This window comes from Rhinoderma darwinii (assembly GCF_050947455.1).
Source record: "Rhinoderma darwinii isolate aRhiDar2 chromosome 5 unlocalized genomic scaffold, aRhiDar2.hap1 SUPER_5_unloc_46, whole genome shotgun sequence".
Lineage (NCBI taxonomy): Eukaryota > Metazoa > Chordata > Amphibia > Anura > Rhinodermatidae > Rhinoderma > Rhinoderma darwinii.
Window position 1 is genome coordinate 863,179 of NW_027461805.1, and position 26,916 is coordinate 890,094.

The window sequence follows — 26,916 nt, forward strand, 5'->3', positions numbered from 1 at the left end:
GGGCCCAGGCTTTTATCTATCTCTGAGGCAGGCCCCATTATGATGTCAGAAAGCTGGCTCTGGAATCCTGAGGGCTCCACTATGACACGTGCAAAGTTCCGTCTGAACTTTATATAAGACGGTGAGGCTCAGTCAGTCACTCAGTGTTGCCTGAGAGGGCAACACTGCAACAGCCGGCCGCCAGGCTGTCTTTTTTTTGCACATTTATTTGCCTCCAGGAGGCCACAAGAGGGAGACAAGGGACTGCAAAATGGAAAATAGGCATCCACCAACTTTACAGACAACTTCTCTTTGCTCCTACAACCTCCATCCTTGCACAGTTTGTTATTCTTCCAGGTAACATAGTAACAAATCCAAATTGCTGCTCTCTTTGTAGGCAAGCAAGGGTTTGTTGCAACTGCAATTCTTACTTCTTCTTGGAAATGTAGGGACGACAGTACATTCCATCACATCCATCTAGTGTACACAGGTAGGTCCATTGTGGCGGGCGGGCTGCTTTAATGGCTGTTTGCTGTTCCCCCTACTCCACTCCACTATTTGACTGTGGTGCTGCATCAATCAATCAGTGGCTGGCTCAGGTGCAGCTCTTTAACCTACCTAAAAGGGAGGGCGGAGAGAAGACAAGGAAGGTGAATGAGCTGTTCCAATGTGAAATGCCGGAAACACAGAAACACAGAAGACACACACACACACACACACACACACACACACACACACACACACACACACACACACACACACACACACACACACACACAACAAGAGGTGGCAATGTATTAATTAATTGCATTTAATAAATGAGCTCATTATCACACATGACTGTACAAATGCATTGTCCAACAGGTGTTGAAATAATGGGATTAAAAGGGGAGATCCCATCAGAAAGACAAAAACAATAGCAAACACAAATAGCACTTTTGGAATCTGATTTTAGTCAACACATAAGGGAAGGGTGCACCGGTCCTGGAAATACTGCAATACCAGGTCAATGCGTGGAGTGGACAGAGCAAGCTCTATTTCCATCTCCCTGTTCTAAAAATCCATTTAATATATGGTCCCCAGATAGGGGACGTATCAGATATTAAACTGATAAGAACAGATACTACACTTGATCTTAGCCAAAAGGCCGAGAAGCGATAACCCGAATGGGCCGGCCGTTGACCGAGCCTGCCTAATACTGCTGTTCACCCCTTGCAGCGATTGATTCAGCCTACTCCTAGGCAATTCCATGGGGCCCTGCAGGCTCACACACATTTACAGCTACTAAGCGGGAGGGAGGTGAATAAAGGCCGGAGAGGAAGCTACACAGGATTTGCTTCTTTTGCTTGCACCACAATGCAGTGCTGAAAGAGGAGGAATCTACATAAAAACGCCTTCCTGGCAACGCCCAAATGCCCTCCTGCCATGCAGATAAACACTGGCAGCGGCAGCAAGTGCATGCCCACAGCCACCCCTTGTTCCTTCACACCTTGTATCAGCTGTAATCCAGTCCAGTCCGGTGCTGCCTGCTGAGCAGCACTGACCAACACTGCCTGGGCCCAGGCTTTTATCTATCTCTGAGGCAGGCCCCATTATGATGTCAGAAAGCTGGCTCTGGAATCCTGAGGGCTCCACTATGACACGTGCAAAGTTCCGTCTGAACTTTATATAAGACGGTGAGGCTCAGTCAGTCACTCAGTGTTGCCTGAGAGGGCAACACTGCAACAGCCGGCCGCCAGGCTGTCTTTTTTTTGCACATTTATTTGCCTCCAGGAGGCCACAAGAGGGAGACAAGGGACTGCAAAATGGAAAATAGGCATCCACCAACTTTACAGACAACTTCTCTTTGCTCCTACAACCTCCATCCTTGCACAGTTTGTTATTCTTCCAGGTAACATAGTAACAAATCCAAATTGCTGCTCTCTTTGTAGGCAAGCAAGGGTTTGTTGCAACTGCAATTCTTACTTCTTCTTGGAAATGTAGGGACGACAGTACATTCCATCACATCCATCTAGTGTACACAGGTAGGTCCATTGTGGCGGGCGGGCTGCTTTAATGGCTGTTTGCTGTTCCCCCTACTCCACTCCACTATTTGACTGTGGTGCTGCATCAATCAATCAGTGGCTGGCTCAGGTGCAGCTCTTTAACCTACCTAAAAGGGAGGGCGGAGAGAAGACAAGGAAGGTGAATGAGCTGTTCCAATGTGAAATGCCGGAAACACAGAAACACAGAAGACACACACACACACACACACACACACACACACACACACACACACACACACACACACACACACACACACACACACAACAAGAGGTGGCAATGTATTAATTAATTGCATTTAATAAATGAGCTCATTATCACACATGACTGTACAAATGCATTGTCCAACAGGTGTTGAAATAATGGGATTAAAAGGGGAGATCCCATCAGAAAGACAAAAACAATAGCAAACACAAATAGCACTTTTGGAATCTGATTTTAGTCAACACATAAGGGAAGGGTGCACCGGTCCTGGAAATACTGCAATACCAGGTCAATGCGTGGAGTGGACAGAGCAAGCTCTATTTCCATCTCCCTGTTCTAAAAATCCATTTAATATATGGTCCCCAGATAGGGGACGTATCAGATATTAAACTGATAAGAACAGATACTACACTTGATCTTAGCCAAAAGGCCGAGAAGCGATAACCCGAATGGGCCGGCCGTTGACCGAGCCTGCCTAATACTGCTGTTCACCCCTTGCAGCGATTGATTCAGCCTACTCCTAGGCAATTCCATGGGGCCCTGCAGGCTCACACACATTTACAGCTACTAAGCGGGAGGGAGGTGAATAAAGGCCGGAGAGGAAGCTACACAGGATTTGCTTCTTTTGCTTGCACCACAATGCAGTGCTGAAAGAGGAGGAATCTACATAAAAACGCCTTCCTGGCAACGCCCAAATGCCCTCCTGCCATGCAGATAAACACTGGCAGCGGCAGCAAGTGCATGCCCACAGCCACCCCTTGTTCCTTCACACCTTGTATCAGCTGTAATCCAGTCCAGTCCGGTGCTGCCTGCTGAGCAGCACTGACCAACACTGCCTGGGCCCAGGCTTTTATCTATCTCTGAGGCAGGCCCCATTATGATGTCAGAAAGCTGGCTCTGGAATCCTGAGGGCTCCACTATGACACGTGCAAAGTTCCGTCTGAACTTTATATAAGACGGTGAGGCTCAGTCAGTCACTCAGTGTTGCCTGAGAGGGCAACACTGCAACAGCCGGCCGCCAGGCTGTCTTTTTTTTGCACATTTATTTGCCTCCAGGAGGCCACAAGAGGGAGACAAGGGACTGCAAAATGGAAAATAGGCATCCACCAACTTTACAGACAACTTCTCTTTGCTCCTACAACCTCCATCCTTGCACAGTTTGTTATTCTTCCAGGTAACATAGTAACAAATCCAAATTGCTGCTCTCTTTGTAGGCAAGCAAGGGTTTGTTGCAACTGCAATTCTTACTTCTTCTTGGAAATGTAGGGACGACAGTACATTCCATCACATCCATCTAGTGTACACAGGTAGGTCCATTGTGGCGGGCGGGCTGCTTTAATGGCTGTTTGCTGTTCCCCCTACTCCACTCCACTATTTGACTGTGGTGCTGCATCAATCAATCAGTGGCTGGCTCAGGTGCAGCTCTTTAACCTACCTAAAAGGGAGGGCGGAGAGAAGACAAGGAAGGTGAATGAGCTGTTCCAATGTGAAATGCCGGAAACACAGAAACACAGAAGACACACACACACACACACACACACACACACACACACACACACACACACACACACACACACACACACACACACACACACACACACACAACAAGAGGTGGCAATGTATTAATTAATTGCATTTAATAAATGAGCTCATTATCACACATGACTGTACAAATGCATTGTCCAACAGGTGTTGAAATAATGGGATTAAAAGGGGAGATCCCATCAGAAAGACAAAAACAATAGCAAACACAAATAGCACTTTTGGAATCTGATTTTAGTCAACACATAAGGGAAGGGTGCACCGGTCCTGGAAATACTGCAATACCAGGTCAATGCGTGGAGTGGACAGAGCAAGCTCTATTTCCATCTCCCTGTTCTAAAAATCCATTTAATATATGGTCCCCAGATAGGGGACGTATCAGATATTAAACTGATAAGAACAGATACTACACTTGATCTTAGCCAAAAGGCCGAGAAGCGATAACCCGAATGGGCCGGCCGTTGACCGAGCCTGCCTAATACTGCTGTTCACCCCTTGCAGCGATTGATTCAGCCTACTCCTAGGCAATTCCATGGGGCCCTGCAGGCTCACACACATTTACAGCTACTAAGCGGGAGGGAGGTGAATAAAGGCCGGAGAGGAAGCTACACAGGATTTGCTTCTTTTGCTTGCACCACAATGCAGTGCTGAAAGAGGAGGAATCTACATAAAAACGCCTTCCTGGCAACGCCCAAATGCCCTCCTGCCATGCAGATAAACACTGGCAGCGGCAGCAAGTGCATGCCCACAGCCACCCCTTGTTCCTTCACACCTTGTATCAGCTGTAATCCAGTCCAGTCCGGTGCTGCCTGCTGAGCAGCACTGACCAACACTGCCTGGGCCCAGGCTTTTATCTATCTCTGAGGCAGGCCCCATTATGATGTCAGAAAGCTGGCTCTGGAATCCTGAGGGCTCCACTATGACACGTGCAAAGTTCCGTCTGAACTTTATATAAGACGGTGAGGCTCAGTCAGTCACTCAGTGTTGCCTGAGAGGGCAACACTGCAACAGCCGGCCGCCAGGCTGTCTTTTTTTTGCACATTTATTTGCCTCCAGGAGGCCACAAGAGGGAGACAAGGGACTGCAAAATGGAAAATAGGCATCCACCAACTTTACAGACAACTTCTCTTTGCTCCTACAACCTCCATCCTTGCACAGTTTGTTATTCTTCCAGGTAACATAGTAACAAATCCAAATTGCTGCTCTCTTTGTAGGCAAGCAAGGGTTTGTTGCAACTGCAATTCTTACTTCTTCTTGGAAATGTAGGGACGACAGTACATTCCATCACATCCATCTAGTGTACACAGGTAGGTCCATTGTGGCGGGCGGGCTGCTTTAATGGCTGTTTGCTGTTCCCCCTACTCCACTCCACTATTTGACTGTGGTGCTGCATCAATCAATCAGTGGCTGGCTCAGGTGCAGCTCTTTAACCTACCTAAAAGGGAGGGCGGAGAGAAGACAAGGAAGGTGAATGAGCTGTTCCAATGTGAAATGCCGGAAACACAGAAACACAGAAGACACACACACACACACACACACACACACACACACACACACACACACACACACACACACACACACACACACACACAACAAGAGGTGGCAATGTATTAATTAATTGCATTTAATAAATGAGCTCATTATCACACATGACTGTACAAATGCATTGTCCAACAGGTGTTGAAATAATGGGATTAAAAGGGGAGATCCCATCAGAAAGACAAAAACAATAGCAAACACAAATAGCACTTTTGGAATCTGATTTTAGTCAACACATAAGGGAAGGGTGCACCGGTCCTGGAAATACTGCAATACCAGGTCAATGCGTGGAGTGGACAGAGCAAGCTCTATTTCCATCTCCCTGTTCTAAAAATCCATTTAATATATGGTCCCCAGATAGGGGACGTATCAGATATTAAACTGATAAGAACAGATACTACACTTGATCTTAGCCAAAAGGCCGAGAAGCGATAACCCGAATGGGCCGGCCGTTGACCGAGCCTGCCTAATACTGCTGTTCACCCCTTGCAGCGATTGATTCAGCCTACTCCTAGGCAATTCCATGGGGCCCTGCAGGCTCACACACATTTACAGCTACTAAGCGGGAGGGAGGTGAATAAAGGCCGGAGAGGAAGCTACACAGGATTTGCTTCTTTTGCTTGCACCACAATGCAGTGCTGAAAGAGGAGGAATCTACATAAAAACGCCTTCCTGGCAACGCCCAAATGCCCTCCTGCCATGCAGATAAACACTGGCAGCGGCAGCAAGTGCATGCCCACAGCCACCCCTTGTTCCTTCACACCTTGTATCAGCTGTAATCCAGTCCAGTCCGGTGCTGCCTGCTGAGCAGCACTGACCAACACTGCCTGGGCCCAGGCTTTTATCTATCTCTGAGGCAGGCCCCATTATGATGTCAGAAAGCTGGCTCTGGAATCCTGAGGGCTCCACTATGACACGTGCAAAGTTCCGTCTGAACTTTATATAAGACGGTGAGGCTCAGTCAGTCACTCAGTGTTGCCTGAGAGGGCAACACTGCAACAGCCGGCCGCCAGGCTGTCTTTTTTTTGCACATTTATTTGCCTCCAGGAGGCCACAAGAGGGAGACAAGGGACTGCAAAATGGAAAATAGGCATCCACCAACTTTACAGACAACTTCTCTTTGCTCCTACAACCTCCATCCTTGCACAGTTTGTTATTCTTCCAGGTAACATAGTAACAAATCCAAATTGCTGCTCTCTTTGTAGGCAAGCAAGGGTTTGTTGCAACTGCAATTCTTACTTCTTCTTGGAAATGTAGGGACGACAGTACATTCCATCACATCCATCTAGTGTACACAGGTAGGTCCATTGTGGCGGGCGGGCTGCTTTAATGGCTGTTTGCTGTTCCCCCTACTCCACTCCACTATTTGACTGTGGTGCTGCATCAATCAATCAGTGGCTGGCTCAGGTGCAGCTCTTTAACCTACCTAAAAGGGAGGGCGGAGAGAAGACAAGGAAGGTGAATGAGCTGTTCCAATGTGAAATGCCGGAAACACAGAAACACAGAAGACACACACACACACACACACACACACACACACACACACACACACACACACACACACACAACAAGAGGTGGCAATGTATTAATTAATTGCATTTAATAAATGAGCTCATTATCACACATGACTGTACAAATGCATTGTCCAACAGGTGTTGAAATAATGGGATTAAAAGGGGAGATCCCATCAGAAAGACAAAAACAATAGCAAACACAAATAGCACTTTTGGAATCTGATTTTAGTCAACACATAAGGGAAGGGTGCACCGGTCCTGGAAATACTGCAATACCAGGTCAATGCGTGGAGTGGACAGAGCAAGCTCTATTTCCATCTCCCTGTTCTAAAAATCCATTTAATATATGGTCCCCAGATAGGGGACGTATCAGATATTAAACTGATAAGAACAGATACTACACTTGATCTTAGCCAAAAGGCCGAGAAGCGATAACCCGAATGGGCCGGCCGTTGACCGAGCCTGCCTAATACTGCTGTTCACCCCTTGCAGCGATTGATTCAGCCTACTCCTAGGCAATTCCATGGGGCCCTGCAGGCTCACACACATTTACAGCTACTAAGCGGGAGGGAGGTGAATAAAGGCCGGAGAGGAAGCTACACAGGATTTGCTTCTTTTGCTTGCACCACAATGCAGTGCTGAAAGAGGAGGAATCTACATAAAAACGCCTTCCTGGCAACGCCCAAATGCCCTCCTGCCATGCAGATAAACACTGGCAGCGGCAGCAAGTGCATGCCCACAGCCACCCCTTGTTCCTTCACACCTTGTATCAGCTGTAATCCAGTCCAGTCCGGTGCTGCCTGCTGAGCAGCACTGACCAACACTGCCTGGGCCCAGGCTTTTATCTATCTCTGAGGCAGGCCCCATTATGATGTCAGAAAGCTGGCTCTGGAATCCTGAGGGCTCCACTATGACACGTGCAAAGTTCCGTCTGAACTTTATATAAGACGGTGAGGCTCAGTCAGTCACTCAGTGTTGCCTGAGAGGGCAACACTGCAACAGCCGGCCGCCAGGCTGTCTTTTTTTTGCACATTTATTTGCCTCCAGGAGGCCACAAGAGGGAGACAAGGGACTGCAAAATGGAAAATAGGCATCCACCAACTTTACAGACAACTTCTCTTTGCTCCTACAACCTCCATCCTTGCACAGTTTGTTATTCTTCCAGGTAACATAGTAACAAATCCAAATTGCTGCTCTCTTTGTAGGCAAGCAAGGGTTTGTTGCAACTGCAATTCTTACTTCTTCTTGGAAATGTAGGGACGACAGTACATTCCATCACATCCATCTAGTGTACACAGGTAGGTCCATTGTGGCGGGCGGGCTGCTTTAATGGCTGTTTGCTGTTCCCCCTACTCCACTCCACTATTTGACTGTGGTGCTGCATCAATCAATCAGTGGCTGGCTCAGGTGCAGCTCTTTAACCTACCTAAAAGGGAGGGCGGAGAGAAGACAAGGAAGGTGAATGAGCTGTTCCAATGTGAAATGCCGGAAACACAGAAACACAGAAGACACACACACACACACACACACACACACACACACACACACACACACACACACACACACACACACACACACACAACAAGAGGTGGCAATGTATTAATTAATTGCATTTAATAAATGAGCTCATTATCACACATGACTGTACAAATGCATTGTCCAACAGGTGTTGAAATAATGGGATTAAAAGGGGAGATCCCATCAGAAAGACAAAAACAATAGCAAACACAAATAGCACTTTTGGAATCTGATTTTAGTCAACACATAAGGGAAGGGTGCACCGGTCCTGGAAATACTGCAATACCAGGTCAATGCGTGGAGTGGACAGAGCAAGCTCTATTTCCATCTCCCTGTTCTAAAAATCCATTTAATATATGGTCCCCAGATAGGGGACGTATCAGATATTAAACTGATAAGAACAGATTTTTTTTTTTTTTTTTTTTTCATTCAGATCACGTCTTAAAAATCATAAAATTCAAAATAAAAAAGACTTAGATCATCACAATGAAAACTGAAAACGTACAATTAATTTTTGTTTTCCTCTTTCCCTTTTTTTTTCTTAAGAAATCAAAAAAACATTCCTTTTTTAACAGCAATAGTTCCTAACATATCCACTAGATGTTCCTGCAAATCATTACCATCCCACTCACAGTTTACAATGCACGTTAACCACGTTGGCACACCATACCTTTCAAGAAACCCTGGTAAATTTTCTCTTACACAGAGCCGCACCCTCCTCCGCATTTTTTCAAAATTAATTTTACTACGTAACTGCTCTACTTCTTCCAATAACCTGTCTCTTTCTGCTCTTTCCTCTTCTGAAATGACACTTTTTTTCTTTCTCTCTGCTTTTTTCCTTTTTTTCTCATCACTTTGCCCACTTCCTTCCAATTTGTGAAGCTTGCCTTCTTCCAAACTAACTTCCGCTTCCTTTCTTTTGACTATCTTCTTATTTTCCTCTTGTACCTCACGTTTGCTTTTCTTTGGGCACGATTTGAATATGTGCCCCTCCTCTCCACACATATTACATACTTTCCCTTTCTGACATTCATTATACTTATGTCCCTCTTGCAGACATTTTGTACACATTACTTTCTCACAGGCTTCTCTCTCATGACCATACTCTTTACAATTCAAACAAAACATATCCATTCCAAGAAAAAATAAATTTCCACACGCACTTCCAATCTTGAACCGCGCTGGAGGAAACAATAGGTTTCTAGATTCACCAATTCTCACAAATTTACAAAGAAATTTCCACTTCCCAGTCCAAAATCCAAAAGGGTTAAACACTTTCCCCTTTCCCACCACCTCCTCACAAAACTTATTGAGAAATAACTTAATGTCCTCTTCATCCACGTAAGGCGAAAACATTTTTACAACCACCAACTTTTTGTTTGGCACAAAATGTGGTGTTACCTTCACACCCACAAGTCTTGGGTCCCTTTTACCTTCCTTCAAGCGTTCTAAAAAGACAGCATAAATTTCTTCTGTGGCGAAGGTAACGTCAAAGCACCCTCTCCTCGGATAGTCCATCACCGCCAAAATGCATGATCTCTCCAGCTGAAAGAAATCCAACAAAAGAACCTTTGTGATGAACTCCAGATCCTTCCTTTGTCGCTCAGATTCCTCCACGAAAAACCGGACAGCATTCCTGGTACGCATATATTCGGGAATTTCCTCCATCCTGCTCCAAACGAATTCCAGCAATCTCCAAAGAATACCTTCAGTACCGAAGTACCAGGCAGGTGATCGCTCCCCGTTGCCCTGGACTAATCCTCCTCCCCAATAGCAGCAGAGGGGTGAAGTCTCTCCTAAGAGAAACGATCCCCCCAGGCCAAGGAAAAGGGTACCAGGGCACCTCCTGACCAAGAAACAAGGCAATACCCTAAAGTACTACACTTGATCTTAGCCAAAAGGCCGAGAAGCGATAACCCGAATGGGCCGGCCGTTGACCGAGCCTGCCTAATACTGCTGTTCACCCCTTGCAGCGATTGATTCAGCCTACTCCTAGGCAATTCCATGGGGCCCTGCAGGCTCACACACATTTACAGCTACTAAGCGGGAGGGAGGTGAATAAAGGCCGGAGAGGAAGCTACACAGGATTTGCTTCTTTTGCTTGCACCACAATGCAGTGCTGAAAGAGGAGGAATCTACATAAAAACGCCTTCCTGGCAACGCCCAAATGCCCTCCTGCCATGCAGATAAACACTGGCAGCGGCAGCAAGTGCATGCCCACAGCCACCCCTTGTTCCTTCACACCTTGTATCAGCTGTAATCCAGTCCAGTCCGGTGCTGCCTGCTGAGCAGCACTGACCAACACTGCCTGGGCCCAGGCTTTTATCTATCTCTGAGGCAGGCCCCATTATGATGTCAGAAAGCTGGCTCTGGAATCCTGAGGGCTCCACTATGACACGTGCAAAGTTCCGTCTGAACTTTATATAAGACGGTGAGGCTCAGTCAGTCACTCAGTGTTGCCTGAGAGGGCAACACTGCAACAGCCGGCCGCCAGGCTGTCTTTTTTTTGCACATTTATTTGCCTCCAGGAGGCCACAAGAGGGAGACAAGGGACTGCAAAATGGAAAATAGGCATCCACCAACTTTACAGACAACTTCTCTTTGCTCCTACAACCTCCATCCTTGCACAGTTTGTTATTCTTCCAGGTAACATAGTAACAAATCCAAATTGCTGCTCTCTTTGTAGGCAAGCAAGGGTTTGTTGCAACTGCAATTCTTACTTCTTCTTGGAAATGTAGGGACGACAGTACATTCCATCACATCCATCTAGTGTACACAGGTAGGTCCATTGTGGCGGGCGGGCTGCTTTAATGGCTGTTTGCTGTTCCCCCTACTCCACTCCACTATTTGACTGTGGTGCTGCATCAATCAATCAGTGGCTGGCTCAGGTGCAGCTCTTTAACCTACCTAAAAGGGAGGGCGGAGAGAAGACAAGGAAGGTGAATGAGCTGTTCCAATGTGAAATGCCGGAAACACAGAAACACAGAAGACACACACACACACACACACACACACACACACACACACACACACACACACACACACACACACACAACAAGAGGTGGCAATGTATTAATTAATTGCATTTAATAAATGAGCTCATTATCACACATGACTGTACAAATGCATTGTCCAACAGGTGTTGAAATAATGGGATTAAAAGGGGAGATCCCATCAGAAAGACAAAAACAATAGCAAACACAAATAGCACTTTTGGAATCTGATTTTAGTCAACACATAAGGGAAGGGTGCACCGGTCCTGGAAATACTGCAATACCAGGTCAATGCGTGGAGTGGACAGAGCAAGCTCTATTTCCATCTCCCTGTTCTAAAAATCCATTTAATATATGGTCCCCAGATAGGGGACGTATCAGATATTAAACTGATAAGAACAGATACTACACTTGATCTTAGCCAAAAGGCCGAGAAGCGATAACCCGAATGGGCCGGCCGTTGACCGAGCCTGCCTAATACTGCTGTTCACCCCTTGCAGCGATTGATTCAGCCTACTCCTAGGCAATTCCATGGGGCCCTGCAGGCTCACACACATTTACAGCTACTAAGCGGGAGGGAGGTGAATAAAGGCCGGAGAGGAAGCTACACAGGATTTGCTTCTTTTGCTTGCACCACAATGCAGTGCTGAAAGAGGAGGAATCTACATAAAAACGCCTTCCTGGCAACGCCCAAATGCCCTCCTGCCATGCAGATAAACACTGGCAGCGGCAGCAAGTGCATGCCCACAGCCACCCCTTGTTCCTTCACACCTTGTATCAGCTGTAATCCAGTCCAGTCCGGTGCTGCCTGCTGAGCAGCACTGACCAACACTGCCTGGGCCCAGGCTTTTATCTATCTCTGAGGCAGGCCCCATTATGATGTCAGAAAGCTGGCTCTGGAATCCTGAGGGCTCCACTATGACACGTGCAAAGTTCCGTCTGAACTTTATATAAGACGGTGAGGCTCAGTCAGTCACTCAGTGTTGCCTGAGAGGGCAACACTGCAACAGCCGGCCGCCAGGCTGTCTTTTTTTTGCACATTTATTTGCCTCCAGGAGGCCACAAGAGGGAGACAAGGGACTGCAAAATGGAAAATAGGCATCCACCAACTTTACAGACAACTTCTCTTTGCTCCTACAACCTCCATCCTTGCACAGTTTGTTATTCTTCCAGGTAACATAGTAACAAATCCAAATTGCTGCTCTCTTTGTAGGCAAGCAAGGGTTTGTTGCAACTGCAATTCTTACTTCTTCTTGGAAATGTAGGGACGACAGTACATTCCATCACATCCATCTAGTGTACACAGGTAGGTCCATTGTGGCGGGCGGGCTGCTTTAATGGCTGTTTGCTGTTCCCCCTACTCCACTCCACTATTTGACTGTGGTGCTGCATCAATCAATCAGTGGCTGGCTCAGGTGCAGCTCTTTAACCTACCTAAAAGGGAGGGCGGAGAGAAGACAAGGAAGGTGAATGAGCTGTTCCAATGTGAAATGCCGGAAACACAGAAACACAGAAGACACACACACACACACACACACACACACACACACACACACACACACACACACACACACACACACACACAACAAGAGGTGGCAATGTATTAATTAATTGCATTTAATAAATGAGCTCATTATCACACATGACTGTACAAATGCATTGTCCAACAGGTGTTGAAATAATGGGATTAAAAGGGGAGATCCCATCAGAAAGACAAAAACAATAGCAAACACAAATAGCACTTTTGGAATCTGATTTTAGTCAACACATAAGGGAAGGGTGCACCGGTCCTGGAAATACTGCAATACCAGGTCAATGCGTGGAGTGGACAGAGCAAGCTCTATTTCCATCTCCCTGTTCTAAAAATCCATTTAATATATGGTCCCCAGATAGGGGACGTATCAGATATTAAACTGATAAGAACAGATACTACACTTGATCTTAGCCAAAAGGCCGAGAAGCGATAACCCGAATGGGCCGGCCGTTGACCGAGCCTGCCTAATACTGCTGTTCACCCCTTGCAGCGATTGATTCAGCCTACTCCTAGGCAATTCCATGGGGCCCTGCAGGCTCACACACATTTACAGCTACTAAGCGGGAGGGAGGTGAATAAAGGCCGGAGAGGAAGCTACACAGGATTTGCTTCTTTTGCTTGCACCACAATGCAGTGCTGAAAGAGGAGGAATCTACATAAAAACGCCTTCCTGGCAACGCCCAAATGCCCTCCTGCCATGCAGATAAACACTGGCAGCGGCAGCAAGTGCATGCCCACAGCCACCCCTTGTTCCTTCACACCTTGTATCAGCTGTAATCCAGTCCAGTCCGGTGCTGCCTGCTGAGCAGCACTGACCAACACTGCCTGGGCCCAGGCTTTTATCTATCTCTGAGGCAGGCCCCATTATGATGTCAGAAAGCTGGCTCTGGAATCCTGAGGGCTCCACTATGACACGTGCAAAGTTCCGTCTGAACTTTATATAAGACGGTGAGGCTCAGTCAGTCACTCAGTGTTGCCTGAGAGGGCAACACTGCAACAGCCGGCCGCCAGGCTGTCTTTTTTTTGCACATTTATTTGCCTCCAGGAGGCCACAAGAGGGAGACAAGGGACTGCAAAATGGAAAATAGGCATCCACCAACTTTACAGACAACTTCTCTTTGCTCCTACAACCTCCATCCTTGCACAGTTTGTTATTCTTCCAGGTAACATAGTAACAAATCCAAATTGCTGCTCTCTTTGTAGGCAAGCAAGGGTTTGTTGCAACTGCAATTCTTACTTCTTCTTGGAAATGTAGGGACGACAGTACATTCCATCACATCCATCTAGTGTACACAGGTAGGTCCATTGTGGCGGGCGGGCTGCTTTAATGGCTGTTTGCTGTTCCCCCTACTCCACTCCACTATTTGACTGTGGTGCTGCATCAATCAATCAGTGGCTGGCTCAGGTGCAGCTCTTTAACCTACCTAAAAGGGAGGGCGGAGAGAAGACAAGGAAGGTGAATGAGCTGTTCCAATGTGAAATGCCGGAAACACAGAAACACAGAAGACACACACACACACACACACACACACACACACACACACACACACACACACACACACACAACAAGAGGTGGCAATGTATTAATTAATTGCATTTAATAAATGAGCTCATTATCACACATGACTGTACAAATGCATTGTCCAACAGGTGTTGAAATAATGGGATTAAAAGGGGAGATCCCATCAGAAAGACAAAAACAATAGCAAACACAAATAGCACTTTTGGAATCTGATTTTAGTCAACACATAAGGGAAGGGTGCACCGGTCCTGGAAATACTGCAATACCAGGTCAATGCGTGGAGTGGACAGAGCAAGCTCTATTTCCATCTCCCTGTTCTAAAAATCCATTTAATATATGGTCCCCAGATAGGGGACGTATCAGATATTAAACTGATAAGAACAGATACTACACTTGATCTTAGCCAAAAGGCCGAGAAGCGATAACCCGAATGGGCCGGCCGTTGACCGAGCCTGCCTAATACTGCTGTTCACCCCTTGCAGCGATTGATTCAGCCTACTCCTAGGCAATTCCATGGGGCCCTGCAGGCTCACACACATTTACAGCTACTAAGCGGGAGGGAGGTGAATAAAGGCCGGAGAGGAAGCTACACAGGATTTGCTTCTTTTGCTTGCACCACAATGCAGTGCTGAAAGAGGAGGAATCTACATAAAAACGCCTTCCTGGCAACGCCCAAATGCCCTCCTGCCATGCAGATAAACACTGGCAGCGGCAGCAAGTGCATGCCCACAGCCACCCCTTGTTCCTTCACACCTTGTATCAGCTGTAATCCAGTCCAGTCCGGTGCTGCCTGCTGAGCAGCACTGACCAACACTGCCTGGGCCCAGGCTTTTATCTATCTCTGAGGCAGGCCCCATTATGATGTCAGAAAGCTGGCTCTGGAATCCTGAGGGCTCCACTATGACACGTGCAAAGTTCCGTCTGAACTTTATATAAGACGGTGAGGCTCAGTCAGTCACTCAGTGTTGCCTGAGAGGGCAACACTGCAACAGCCGGCCGCCAGGCTGTCTTTTTTTTGCACATTTATTTGCCTCCAGGAGGCCACAAGAGGGAGACAAGGGACTGCAAAATGGAAAATAGGCATCCACCAACTTTACAGACAACTTCTCTTTGCTCCTACAACCTCCATCCTTGCACAGTTTGTTATTCTTCCAGGTAACATAGTAACAAATCCAAATTGCTGCTCTCTTTGTAGGCAAGCAAGGGTTTGTTGCAACTGCAATTCTTACTTCTTCTTGGAAATGTAGGGACGACAGTACATTCCATCACATCCATCTAGTGTACACAGGTAGGTCCATTGTGGCGGGCGGGCTGCTTTAATGGCTGTTTGCTGTTCCCCCTACTCCACTCCACTATTTGACTGTGGTGCTGCATCAATCAATCAGTGGCTGGCTCAGGTGCAGCTCTTTAACCTACCTAAAAGGGAGGGCGGAGAGAAGACAAGGAAGGTGAATGAGCTGTTCCAATGTGAAATGCCGGAAACACAGAAACACAGAAGACACACACACACACACACACACACACACACACACACACACACACACACACACACACACACACACACACACACACACAACAAGAGGTGGCAATGTATTAATTAATTGCATTTAATAAATGAGCTCATTATCACACATGACTGTACAAATGCATTGTCCAACAGGTGTTGAAATAATGGGATTAAAAGGGGAGATCCCATCAGAAAGACAAAAACAATAGCAAACACAAATAGCACTTTTGGAATCTGATTTTAGTCAACACATAAGGGAAGGGTGCACCGGTCCTGGAAATACTGCAATACCAGGTCAATGCGTGGAGTGGACAGAGCAAGCTCTATTTCCATCTCCCTGTTCTAAAAATCCATTTAATATATGGTCCCCAGATAGGGGACGTATCAGATATTAAACTGATAAGAACAGATACTACACTTGATCTTAGCCAAAAGGCCGAGAAGCGATAACCCGAATGGGCCGGCCGTTGACCGAGCCTGCCTAATACTGCTGTTCACCCCTTGCAGCGATTGATTCAGCCTACTCCTAGGCAATTCCATGGGGCCCTGCAGGCTCACACACATTTACAGCTACTAAGCGGGAGGGAGGTGAATAAAGGCCGGAGAGGAAGCTACACAGGATTTGCTTCTTTTGCTTGCACCACAATGCAGTGCTGAAAGAGGAGGAATCTACATAAAAACGCCTTCCTGGCAACGCCCAAATGCCCTCCTGCCATGCAGATAAACACTGGCAGCGGCAGCAAGTGCATGCCCACAGCCACCCCTTGTTCCTTCACACCTTGTATCAGCTGTAATCCAGTCCAGTCCGGTGCTGCCTGCTGAGCAGCACTGACCAACACTGCCTGGGCCCAGGCTTTTATCTATCTCTGAGGCAGGCCCCATTATGATGTCAGAAAGCTGGCTCTGGAATCCTGAGGGCTCCACTATGACACGTGCAAAGTTCCGTCTGAACTTTATATAAGACGGTGAGGCTCAGTCAGTCACTCAGTGTTGCCTGAGAGGGCAACACTGCAACAGCCGGCCGCCAGGCTGTCTTTTTTTTGCACATTTATTTGCCTCCAGGAGGCCACAAGAGGGAGACAAGGGACTGCAAAATGGAAAATAGGCATCCACCAACTTTACAGACAACTTCTCTTTGCTCCTACAACCTCCATCCTTGCACAGTTTGTTATTCTTCCAGGTAACATAGTAACAAATCCAAATTGCTGCTCTCTTTGTAGGCAAGCAAGGGTTTGTTGCAACTGCAATTCTTACTTCTTCTTGGAAATGTAGGGACGACAGTACATTCCATCACATCCATCTAGTGTACACAGGTAGGTCCATTGTGGCGGGCGGGCTGCTTTAATGGCTGTTTGCTGTTCCCCCTACTCCACTCCACTATTTGACTGTGGTGCTGCATCAATCAATCAGTGGCTGGCTCAGGTGCAGCTCTTTAACCTACCTAAAAGGGAGGGCGGAGAGAAGACAAGGAAGGTGAATGAGCTGTTCCAATGTGAAATGCCGGAAACACAGAAACACAGAAGACACACACACACACACACACACACACACACACACACACACACACACACACACACACACACACACACACACACACAACAAGAGGTGGCAATGTATTAATTAATTGCATTTAATAAATGAGCTCATTATCACACATGACTGTACAAATGCATTGTCCAACAGGTGTTGAAATAATGGGATTAAAAGGGGAGATCCCATCAGAAAGACAAAAACAATAGCAAACACAAATAGCACTTTTGGAATCTGATTTTAGTCAACACATAAGGGAAGGGTGCACCGGTCCTGGAAATACTGCAATACCAGGTCAATGCGTGGAGTGGACAGAGCAAGCTCTATTTCCATCTCCCTGTTCTAAAAATCCATTTAATATATGGTCCCCAGATAGGGGACGTATCAGATATTAAACTGATAAGAACAGATACTACACTTGATCTTAGCCAAAAGGCCGAGAAGCGATAACCCGAATGGGCCGGCCGTTGACCGAGCCTGCCTAATACTGCTGTTCACCCCTTGCAGCGATTGATTCAGCCTACTCCTAGGCAATTCCATGGGGCCCTGCAGGCTCACACACATTTACAGCTACTAAGCGGGAGGGAGGTGAATAAAGGCCGGAGAGGAAGCTACACAGGATTTGCTTCTTTTGCTTGCACCACAATGCAGTGCTGAAAGAGGAGGAATCTACATAAAAACGCCTTCCTGGCAACGCCCAAATGCCCTCCTGCCATGCAGATAAACACTGGCAGCGGCAGCAAGTGCATGCCCACAGCCACCCCTTGTTCCTTCACACCTTGTATCAGCTGTAATCCAGTCCAGTCCGGTGCTGCCTGCTGAGCAGCACTGACCAACACTGCCTGGGCCCAGGCTTTTATCTATCTCTGAGGCAGGCCCCATTATGATGTCAGAAAGCTGGCTCTGGAATCCTGAGGGCTCCACTATGACACGTGCAAAGTTCCGTCTGAACTTTATATAAGACGGTGAGGCTCAGTCAGTCACTCAGTGTTGCCTGAGAGGGCAACACTGCAACAGCCGGCCGCCAGGCTGTCTTTTTTTTGCACATTTATTTGCCTCCAGGAGGCCACAAGAGGGAGACAAGGGACTGCAAAATGGAAAATAGGCATCCACCAACTTTACAGACAACTTCTCTTTGCTCCTACAACCTCCATCCTTGCACAGTTTGTTATTCTTCCAGGTAACATAGTAACAAATCCAAATTGCTGCTCTCTTTGTAGGCAAGCAAGGGTTTGTTGCAACTGCAATTCTTACTTCTTCTTGGAAATGTAGGGACGACAGTACATTCCATCACATCCATCTAGTGTACACAGGTAGGTCCATTGTGGCGGGCGGGCTGCTTTAATGGCTGTTTGCTGTTCCCCCTACTCCACTCCACTATTTGACTGTGGTGCTGCATCAATCAATCAGTGGCTGGCTCAGGTGCAGCTCTTTAACCTACCTAAAAGGGAGGGCGGAGAGAAGACAAGGAAGGTGAATGAGCTGTTCCAATGTGAAATGCCGGAAACACAGAAACACAGAAGACACACACACACACACACACACACACACACACACACACACACACACACACACACACAACAAGAGGTGGCAATGTATTAATTAATTGCATTTAATAAATGAGCTCATTATCACACATGACTGTACAAATGCATTGTCCAACAGGTGTTGAAATAATGGGATTAAAAGGGGAGATCCCATCAGAAAGACAAAAACAATAGCAAACACAAATAGCACTTTTGGAATCTGATTTTAGTCAACACATAAGGGAAGGGTGCACCGGTCCTGGAAATACTGCAATACCAGGTCAATGCGTGGAGTGGACAGAGCAAGCTCTATTTCCATCTCCCTGTTCTAAAAATCCATTTAATATATGGTCCCCAGATAGGGGACGTATCAGATATTAAACTGATAAGAACAGATACTACACTTGATCTTAGCCAAAAGGCCGAGAAGCGATAACCCGAATGGGCCGGCCGTTGACCGAGCCTGCCTAATACTGCTGTTCACCCCTTGCAGCGATTGATTCAGCCTACTCCTAGGCAATTCCATGGGGCCCTGCAGGCTCACACACATTTACAGCTACTAAGCGGGAGGGAGGTGAATAAAGGCCGGAGAGGAAGCTACACAGGATTTGCTTCTTTTGCTTGCACCACAATGCAGTGCTGAAAGAGGAGGAATCTACATAAAAACGCCTTCCTGGCAACGCCCAAATGCCCTCCTGCCATGCAGATAAACACTGGCAGCGGCAGCAAGTGCATGCCCACAGCCACCCCTTGTTCCTTCACACCTTGTATCAGCTGTAATCCAGTCCAGTCCGGTGCTGCCTGCTGAGCAGCACTGACCAACACTGCCTGGGCCCAGGCTTTTATCTATCTCTGAGGCAGGCCCCATTATGATGTCAGAAAGCTGGCTCTGGAATCCTGAGGGCTCCACTATGACACGTGCAAAGTTCCGTCTGAACTTTATATAAGACGGTGAGGCTCAGTCAGTCACTCAGTGTTGCCTGAGAGGGCAACACTGCAACAGCCGGCCGCCAGGCTGTCTTTTTTTTGCACATTTATTTGCCTCCAGGAGGCCACAAGAGGGAGACAAGGGACTGCAAAATGGAAAATAGGCATCCACCAACTTTACAGACAACTTCTCTTTGCTCCTACAACCTCCATCCTTGCACAGTTTGTTATTCTTCCAGGTAACATAGTAACAAATCCAAATTGCTGCTCTCTTTGTAGGCAAGCAAGGGTTTGTTGCAACTGCAATTCTTACTTCTTCTTGGAAATGTAGGGACGACAGTACATTCCATCACATCCATCTAGTGTACACAGGTAGGTCCATTGTGGCGGGCGGGCTGCTTTAATGGCTGTTTGCTGTTCCCCCTACTCCACTCCACTATTTGACTGTGGTGCTGCATCAATCAATCAGTGGCTGGCTCAGGTGCAGCTCTTTAACCTACCTAAAAGGGAGGGCGGAGAGAAGACAAGGAAGGTGAATGAGCTGTTCCAATGTGAAATGCCGGAAACACAGAAACACAGAAGACACACACACACACACACACACACACACACACACACACACACACACACACACACACACACACACACACACACACACACACAACAAGAGGTGGCAATGTATTAATTAATTGCATTTAATAAATGAGCTCATTATCACACATGACTGTACAAATGCATTGTCCAACAGGTGTTGAAATAATGGGATTAAAAGGGGAGATCCCATCAGAAAGACAAAAACAATAGCAAACACAAATAGCACTTTTGGAATCTGATTTTAGTCAACACATAAGGGAAGGGTGCACCGGTCCTGGAAATACTGCAATACCAGGTCAATGCGTGGAGTGGACAGAGCAAGCTCTATTTCCATCTCCCTGTTCTAAAAATCCATTTAATATATGGTCCCCAGATAGGGGACGTATCAGATATTAAACTGATAAGAACAGATTTTTTGATTGAAAAATGCTTTATTGACAATCAATCGTCATCATACAAACATTACTGCGACGCAGCGCGAGCCATGAAGCAGCAAATAATAAATAATAACAGTCGTCAAACATAACATGACAGTATAATACACAGTACAGGCTAGCCTATGCTATACATTACACCACATGCTACACTAACATTCTTGCATTCACTAAAGCCAAACAACAAAGCATTACAGACAAGTGATGGGATAGGGGAGTGGGTAGGAGGGGATAGGGAAGCGGGAAATCACAGGCCCGAAGCTTTATTGAAAGACAACACACAAGAAGGGAGAGTGGGGGGAAGGGGAGTATCAGTCCTCTTCCTCATCGACGTCCGGGCTGTCCCAGGTGGAATAGTCTCTGAGCAGGCTGTGGATCAGCCTGCGGCAGTCCTGGACGGACACACTCTCTCTCCGCAAAATCAGACGATTCCTGGCGAACCATATAGCGTCCTTAAAACAGTTCATAAGGCGCCAGGCTTCCTGGATTGCTCCATCCGTGGTATTCCCAGGAAATAGTCCATAAAGTACCGAGCGGTACGACAGTCTGTTCCTGGGAACTGAGTCCTTGAGTTCGTGTTCCAAGGCTTTCAACAGACCCTGTGCAAAGGGGCACTGCCAGAAAATGTGCAAAGATGTTTCCTCCGTGAAGGGGCACCTGGGGCAGTACCGGGTCTTGCACAGGTTGCGGGCATGCATGAATGACCTAAGAGGCAGTCCTCCCTGGATGGCCATCCATGAAATGTCCTTGTGCCCGTTGGTCAACCTGCCAGATGACACGTTAGTCCAAACAGTCTCCAACGTGTCGGCATGAAGCCCTGGAACAAACTCCAGTGAGTCCTTTGCTCTGATGTGCTTGTGGATCGTCTTAGGTTTCCACAAGTCGGGCTTAAGACCCTCCAGTTGATGCTCCCTCACAAACCGGACGACATCTCCGTAGAACCAGGGAGCGTGCCAGTTGTAAGGGAAGGAGCTGTCCCACTTATCCCAGCCAAAACCTCGCCAGAGGGGAAGGAGGAAGTAGCGGGACATGGCCTTGCCCGCAGAGCCGTTTGCTGTCCTCAGAGTCCTACGAACACAGTCACATACAAAAGCGATCCGCAGCAGAGTGGGAATGTCGGGTATACCCTTCCCACCTTTGCGGGGCTCCTTGTACATAACAGTCCGCTTTACTCTGTCCATTTTCGAGCCCCAGATGAAGCGAAACACAGTCCTGGTAATGGCCCTCGAGACCGTTGCAAGAGGGGGCCATGCCTGTGCAGTGTATTGTAGCACAGGCAAGACTTCGTTACGCAGGACCATTGCTTTGCCCTCAATAGTGAGTTGTCTGAGGCTCCACAGTCCGATCCTTTGGTTGACTTTGGCCAAGCGTTCTTCCCACGACTTTAGGGCTGCACCTTCCTTACCGAACCAGACTCCCAGAATTTTGATGAAGTCCGGCTTGATAGTAAACGGGAAGGAGGCAGGAGGAGGCAGGTACCACTTTCCGAAGAGCATGGCTTCCGACTTCCCGCAGTTGACTTTTGCCCCTGAAGCGCGTCCGAACTCCTCACAGGTCTGGACGAGTGCAGTCACCGAACTCTGGTCAGCGCAGAAGACGGTCACGTCGTCCATGTACAGCGAGCATTTGACCTCGAAGTGTCCTGGACCTGGTGCGGTGATCCCTCTGATCTCTCCATTCTGCCGGATAGCCTCTGCGAAGAGTTCTATAACACAAACAAAAAGGAGAGGTGAAAGAGGACAGCCTTGTCTAACCCCCGACGATACAGGAAAGGGGTCAGTCTTCCAGCCGTTCACCAGCACCGAGCTGTAAATGTCGCAATACATCAGGTTAACATACAAACAGAACAACCTGCCAAGCCGCAGCCTACGCAGAGCCTTACCCATGAATTCGTGAGAGACCCGGTCAAAAGCCTTCTCCTGATCCAGACTGACCAGGGCCGCGTGTGTACGGCGGCTTTGCATGTAATGCACCGTGTCCCTCACCAGGGCAAGACTGTCGGCCACCCTACGGCCAGGAATGCCGCAGGTTTGGTCCGATCCGATGATCTGTCCGATGACAACCTTCAGTCTGTTGGTCAATACTTTGGCGAGGATCTTGTAGTCCACGTTCAGGAGAGAGATGGGACGCCAGTTTTTCAGGTCACATCTCTCCCCCTTCCGCTTATACAAGATCGTGATCATGCCTTCTCTCAAGGACGGTGGCATTCTACCCTCCACCACCATCTCCTCATAGAGCTCCAGCAGGTCCGGACAGATCAAGTCCCCCAGCGCTACATAGAGCTCTGCTGGGAGACCATCACTGCCCGGGGTCCTGCCGGGTCTGAAGGATTTAGCGGCAGAGAGCAGTTCCTCCACCGTCAGGGGTACGTCCATAGCCTCCGTACCTGCAGGATCAAGATGATTAGTGATACCTGACAGGAATTTATCGGCGGCTTCGGGGTCAGTGGTTTTCCGGGAGTAGAGGCTTCGGTAGTAGTCTGTGACGACTCCCATCACCTCCTTCTTCCCAGAATGCATGTTTCCGGTCTCATCTCGGAGTTCCTTCAGGGGCGTGTGGCCGGCATGGAGTTTCCTGAAAAAGAACGAGTTACATTTCTCACCCTTCTCCAGGTTCTCCACCTTGGAACGAAAGATAATTCGCTTGGATTCCTCCTCAAAGTGCCTTTTCAGGCCCTTTTTGGCTTCCTCCAGCTCCTTCCTGACGTCCCAGCCGCATTGAAGGAGGTCTTGCAGGGATCGCAGCTGACGCTGCATCTCTCTGAAGTCTCTCTTCCTCTCACACGCCTGTTGACGACTTTTTGCCTGAAAGAGACAACGAAATTCAACTTTAACATATTCCCACCAGTCACAGGTTTTGTCAAAGAAAACTTTATCATTCCTCCAAACAATATAGGCGTCTCTAAGTTCCGCCAGTACCTCCTCTCTTTCCAGCAGGGCCCAATTCAGCTTCCAGGAGCCAGGGCCGGGAGGAAAACCGTGGCCGATGGCACCCTGGAAGAGAATGGCCCTGTGGTCAGAGAAGAAGCAGGGGATCATGGAGTGCCCATGCTGCTTGACTGCCCGGGAGGTGAACACAAAGTCAATCCGAGAACGAAGTGAGCCATCGGGTCGGCTCCATGAATAGTTCACAGAGCCGATCCCCATGGAGCCCACAACGTCCTGCAAGGATGCTTCGGTTACCATCTCGATAAGCAGTTTGGAACTGACATCCAGCTTGATTGAAGTGCCGGAACTTCGTCCATCCTCTTCGATGGGGCAGTTGAAGTCCCCGGCCATCACCACTGCCCTAGTGGTGGCGAGCTGGGTCCGCAGGGTCTGGAATAGTTCCAGGCGCTCAGCCTTCATAGGGGGAGCGTACACGTTGATGAGCCTAATCGGCTCTCCCGCCCAGGAACCGTCTACGACCAACAAGCGGCCGCAGACGAGCTCCTGGACAGAGTCAACAGTAAATACGCTTCCCCTAATCAGGATGGCAACCCCTGCAGACTTACAGTCGCCCCCACCAGACCAGTAGGACGGGCCATGGGTCCACTGCCTGGCCAGGTGATGATATGACCTGGAAGAGGGGAGAGTACATTCCTGCAGCATAAATATATCACTCGACTGCTTGGAAAGAAAAGTTAGCACCATCTGACATCTAGTCCTATCTCTAACACTCCTCACATTGAGGCCAAAGATGTTAAGTTTAGCAGCCATGGGGGAGAATAAAGAAGGTTAGTGCAAACGATACACCTTAGTTACCAGTCCGGTCGGGCGGATCCTCCTCGCCTGGCGGGTCCGAAAGATCCAGCAGGCCCTCTGACAAAAATTGTTCCAGGATTGTAGCCACCTGGATGTCTGTTGTGAAGTCGATGACCTCAGGTTCAGACACGAGTTCCTCCACCATCTGCTCCATTTCCTCCTGCTGCGCAAGGGAATCTTCGCAGATTTCCACGACTTGTCGCTTTGAGGACTCAGCCGCTGGGCTGTCCCTCACCTTTCTCTTCCTCTGGATGGCACCTGAGGAGACAAGAGGGGGAAAATCCTCCAGGGAGAGGACTCCAGCAGCTGGAGAGGAAGATGTTAGTGCTGCTGGAGCTGGGGAGAAGGGAGGCTGGGTTGGGAGAGGTGCGGGTGACAGGACCACTGAGATGGGTGGGTAGGAGAAGGTGAGAGCCTCAGTGGGGGTGACAGGGGTTGGGGACGGGGGGGTGGGGAGGGCCGGGCGAGGGAGGGTGGGAAGGGTAGGGCGAGGGAGGGCCGGGAGAGGGGGGGGAGGGACTGTCGTCTTCTTACCATCCTTCTTTTTCCCGGTCTTCTGTGCCGCTGGAGCTCTGGCTGGGGCGGGGTTCCCTCTGGCTGGAGCTTTCGCTGCTACAGTTGCCCAGGATCGATCCCTCTTCGGGCAGTCCTTGTAAGAGTGGGCTGCTTGTCCGCAGAGGTTGCACATTGTCCGTTTCGGGCAGTCTTTGGTCTCGTGTCCTGTTACCCGGCAGTTCTTGCAGGCGTCCTCCTTGCAGTCCTTCATCGAATGACCCTTCTTGCTGCATCTCCTGCAGATCTGCGGCATGTCCGGGTAGTAGATGAGGCCGTAGGAGTTGCCCAGCGAGAATGACTGGGGCAGGTGCTGGAGGCCGTCTTCCGCGCTCGAATCCTTGTTCAGTCGGACGATTACCGACCACTTGCCAGTCCAGAAGCCGAGTCCGTTCAGGATGTGGGTGGGTTCCCTCACCACTGTGCAGAACCGCTTCAGGAGCGTGGTGATGTCTTTGCCGGGGGTGTGTGGGTTCCGCATTGAAACCGTCACCCGCCTTTCCTCTCTTTGGACAGGGCAGTTGCCCACAAAGCGAGAGAAAGGGGATTCAGGCCTCGCCGCTTTCACCATCTCCCAGTACCTTCTGCAGATGTTGATCGAAGCGAAGGTCACGAAGAACATCCCGGTCATGAAGGCCTGGATGCTGATGGTCTCCGGCTTAGCGAAGCCCTGGTCCAGGAGCATCTTCTGGCAGAACACTTCTTCCGTCATGTCCGGCACTCTCCCGTCCACCTCCTTCAGCTTCAGGGCCACAGTCTGCTTCATCCAGGGCTCCAGGGTTGGAGCAGCCTGGTTCGGCTTCCTGGTGGCCTGTTGGCTTGAGGAGGCTTCAGGAGGAGATGTCCTGGCCTGGGTCGGCTCACCTGGTCCATCAGCCTTCTTCTTCTGGGTGGCAGGGTTGCTGGTTGAGGCCATGGCTTCTTCCAGCTGTTCCTGTCGCTTGGGGAGGATCTTCGATAGCTCTTTCCCGAAGGGGGCGGAGCTATGCAAATCTTCTCCTTGCTGGCCGAGGTTCTTCCACGAAATTTCTTCCGCAGCGGTTCCTCGTCGAGCTTCTTCTGCGGCCGAGCTTCTTCAAAGATCCCCTTCAGCAGCGGCTCTTCTCCGAAGGTCTCTGTCGCAGTTCTCCTTCTTCTTCCCGGCAGCGATCTCCCGGAGCTTCTTCCCCGATGGCGGCTTCTCCCTTCTGGATCGTCGTCTTCGGTGGTTCTTCTCCGCAGTTCGTCGCCGGCTTCGTCTGGAACGCTCTTGGATCGCTAAGCTAGTGTTTATAGCCCCCAGTGGTTCTCCGAGCTATCTATCCTTACAAGGACTGATAAGAACAGATACTACACTTGATCTTAGCCAAAAGGCCGAGAAGCGATAACCCGAATGGGCCGGCCGTTGACCGAGCCTGCCTAATACTGCTGTTCACCCCTTGCAGCGATTGATTCAGCCTACTCCTAGGCAATTCCATGGGGCCCTGCAGGCTCACACACATTTACAGCTACTAAGCGGGAGGGAGGTGAATAAAGGCCGGAGAGGAAGCTACACAGGATTTGCTTCTTTTGCTTGCACCACAATGCAGTGCTGAAAGAGGAGGAATCTACATAAAAACGCCTTCCTGGCAACGCCCAAATGCCCTCCTGCCATGCAGATAAACACTGGCAGCGGCAGCAAGTGCATGCCCACAGCCACCCCTTGTTCCTTCACACCTTGTATCAGCTGTAATCCA

General features: G+C 48.6%; 12 non-coding genes and 3 pseudogenes across 12 annotated transcripts; all 15 read right to left on the bottom strand.

Moving 5' to 3' along the window:
- Positions 1 to 947: 947 nt before the first annotated feature.
- LOC142694987 (U2 spliceosomal RNA) lies at positions 948 to 1,138 on the bottom strand. Its single transcript, XR_012863146.1, has one exon. It is a non-coding gene; the product is annotated as a U2 spliceosomal RNA (small nuclear RNA).
- A 1,339-nt stretch (positions 1,139 to 2,477) lies between these two features.
- LOC142694988 (U2 spliceosomal RNA) lies at positions 2,478 to 2,668 on the bottom strand. The gene has a single exon (XR_012863147.1). It is a non-coding gene; the product is annotated as a U2 spliceosomal RNA (small nuclear RNA).
- A 1,351-nt stretch (positions 2,669 to 4,019) lies between these two features.
- On the bottom strand, positions 4,020 to 4,210 carry LOC142694989 (U2 spliceosomal RNA). The gene has a single exon (XR_012863148.1). It is a non-coding gene; the product is annotated as a U2 spliceosomal RNA (small nuclear RNA).
- Positions 4,211 to 5,549: 1,339 nt separating this feature from the next.
- On the bottom strand, positions 5,550 to 5,740 carry LOC142694990 (U2 spliceosomal RNA). The gene has a single exon (XR_012863149.1). It is a non-coding gene; the product is annotated as a U2 spliceosomal RNA (small nuclear RNA).
- Positions 5,741 to 7,063: 1,323 nt separating this feature from the next.
- LOC142694991 (U2 spliceosomal RNA) lies at positions 7,064 to 7,254 on the bottom strand. The gene has a single exon (XR_012863150.1). It is a non-coding gene; the product is annotated as a U2 spliceosomal RNA (small nuclear RNA).
- A 1,337-nt stretch (positions 7,255 to 8,591) lies between these two features.
- LOC142694454 (U2 spliceosomal RNA) lies at positions 8,592 to 8,791 on the bottom strand. The gene has a single exon (XR_012862685.1). It is a non-coding gene; the product is annotated as a U2 spliceosomal RNA (small nuclear RNA).
- Positions 8,792 to 10,142: 1,351 nt separating this feature from the next.
- LOC142694475 (U2 spliceosomal RNA) lies at positions 10,143 to 10,253 on the bottom strand (annotated as a pseudogene).
- Positions 10,254 to 11,582: 1,329 nt separating this feature from the next.
- On the bottom strand, positions 11,583 to 11,773 carry LOC142694992 (U2 spliceosomal RNA). Its single transcript, XR_012863151.1, has one exon. It is a non-coding gene; the product is annotated as a U2 spliceosomal RNA (small nuclear RNA).
- Positions 11,774 to 13,106: 1,333 nt separating this feature from the next.
- LOC142694995 (U2 spliceosomal RNA) lies at positions 13,107 to 13,297 on the bottom strand. The gene has a single exon (XR_012863153.1). It is a non-coding gene; the product is annotated as a U2 spliceosomal RNA (small nuclear RNA).
- Positions 13,298 to 14,620: 1,323 nt separating this feature from the next.
- LOC142694996 (U2 spliceosomal RNA) lies at positions 14,621 to 14,811 on the bottom strand. Its single transcript, XR_012863154.1, has one exon. It is a non-coding gene; the product is annotated as a U2 spliceosomal RNA (small nuclear RNA).
- A 1,341-nt stretch (positions 14,812 to 16,152) lies between these two features.
- LOC142694997 (U2 spliceosomal RNA) lies at positions 16,153 to 16,343 on the bottom strand. Its single transcript, XR_012863155.1, has one exon. It is a non-coding gene; the product is annotated as a U2 spliceosomal RNA (small nuclear RNA).
- A 1,339-nt stretch (positions 16,344 to 17,682) lies between these two features.
- On the bottom strand, positions 17,683 to 17,873 carry LOC142694998 (U2 spliceosomal RNA). The gene has a single exon (XR_012863156.1). It is a non-coding gene; the product is annotated as a U2 spliceosomal RNA (small nuclear RNA).
- Positions 17,874 to 19,194: 1,321 nt separating this feature from the next.
- LOC142694999 (U2 spliceosomal RNA) lies at positions 19,195 to 19,385 on the bottom strand. The gene has a single exon (XR_012863157.1). It is a non-coding gene; the product is annotated as a U2 spliceosomal RNA (small nuclear RNA).
- Positions 19,386 to 20,730: 1,345 nt separating this feature from the next.
- Positions 20,731 to 20,905, bottom strand: LOC142694443 (U2 spliceosomal RNA; annotated as a pseudogene).
- A 5,559-nt stretch (positions 20,906 to 26,464) lies between these two features.
- On the bottom strand, positions 26,465 to 26,566 carry LOC142694467 (U2 spliceosomal RNA; annotated as a pseudogene).
- Between the last annotated feature and the right edge of the window lie 350 nt (positions 26,567 to 26,916).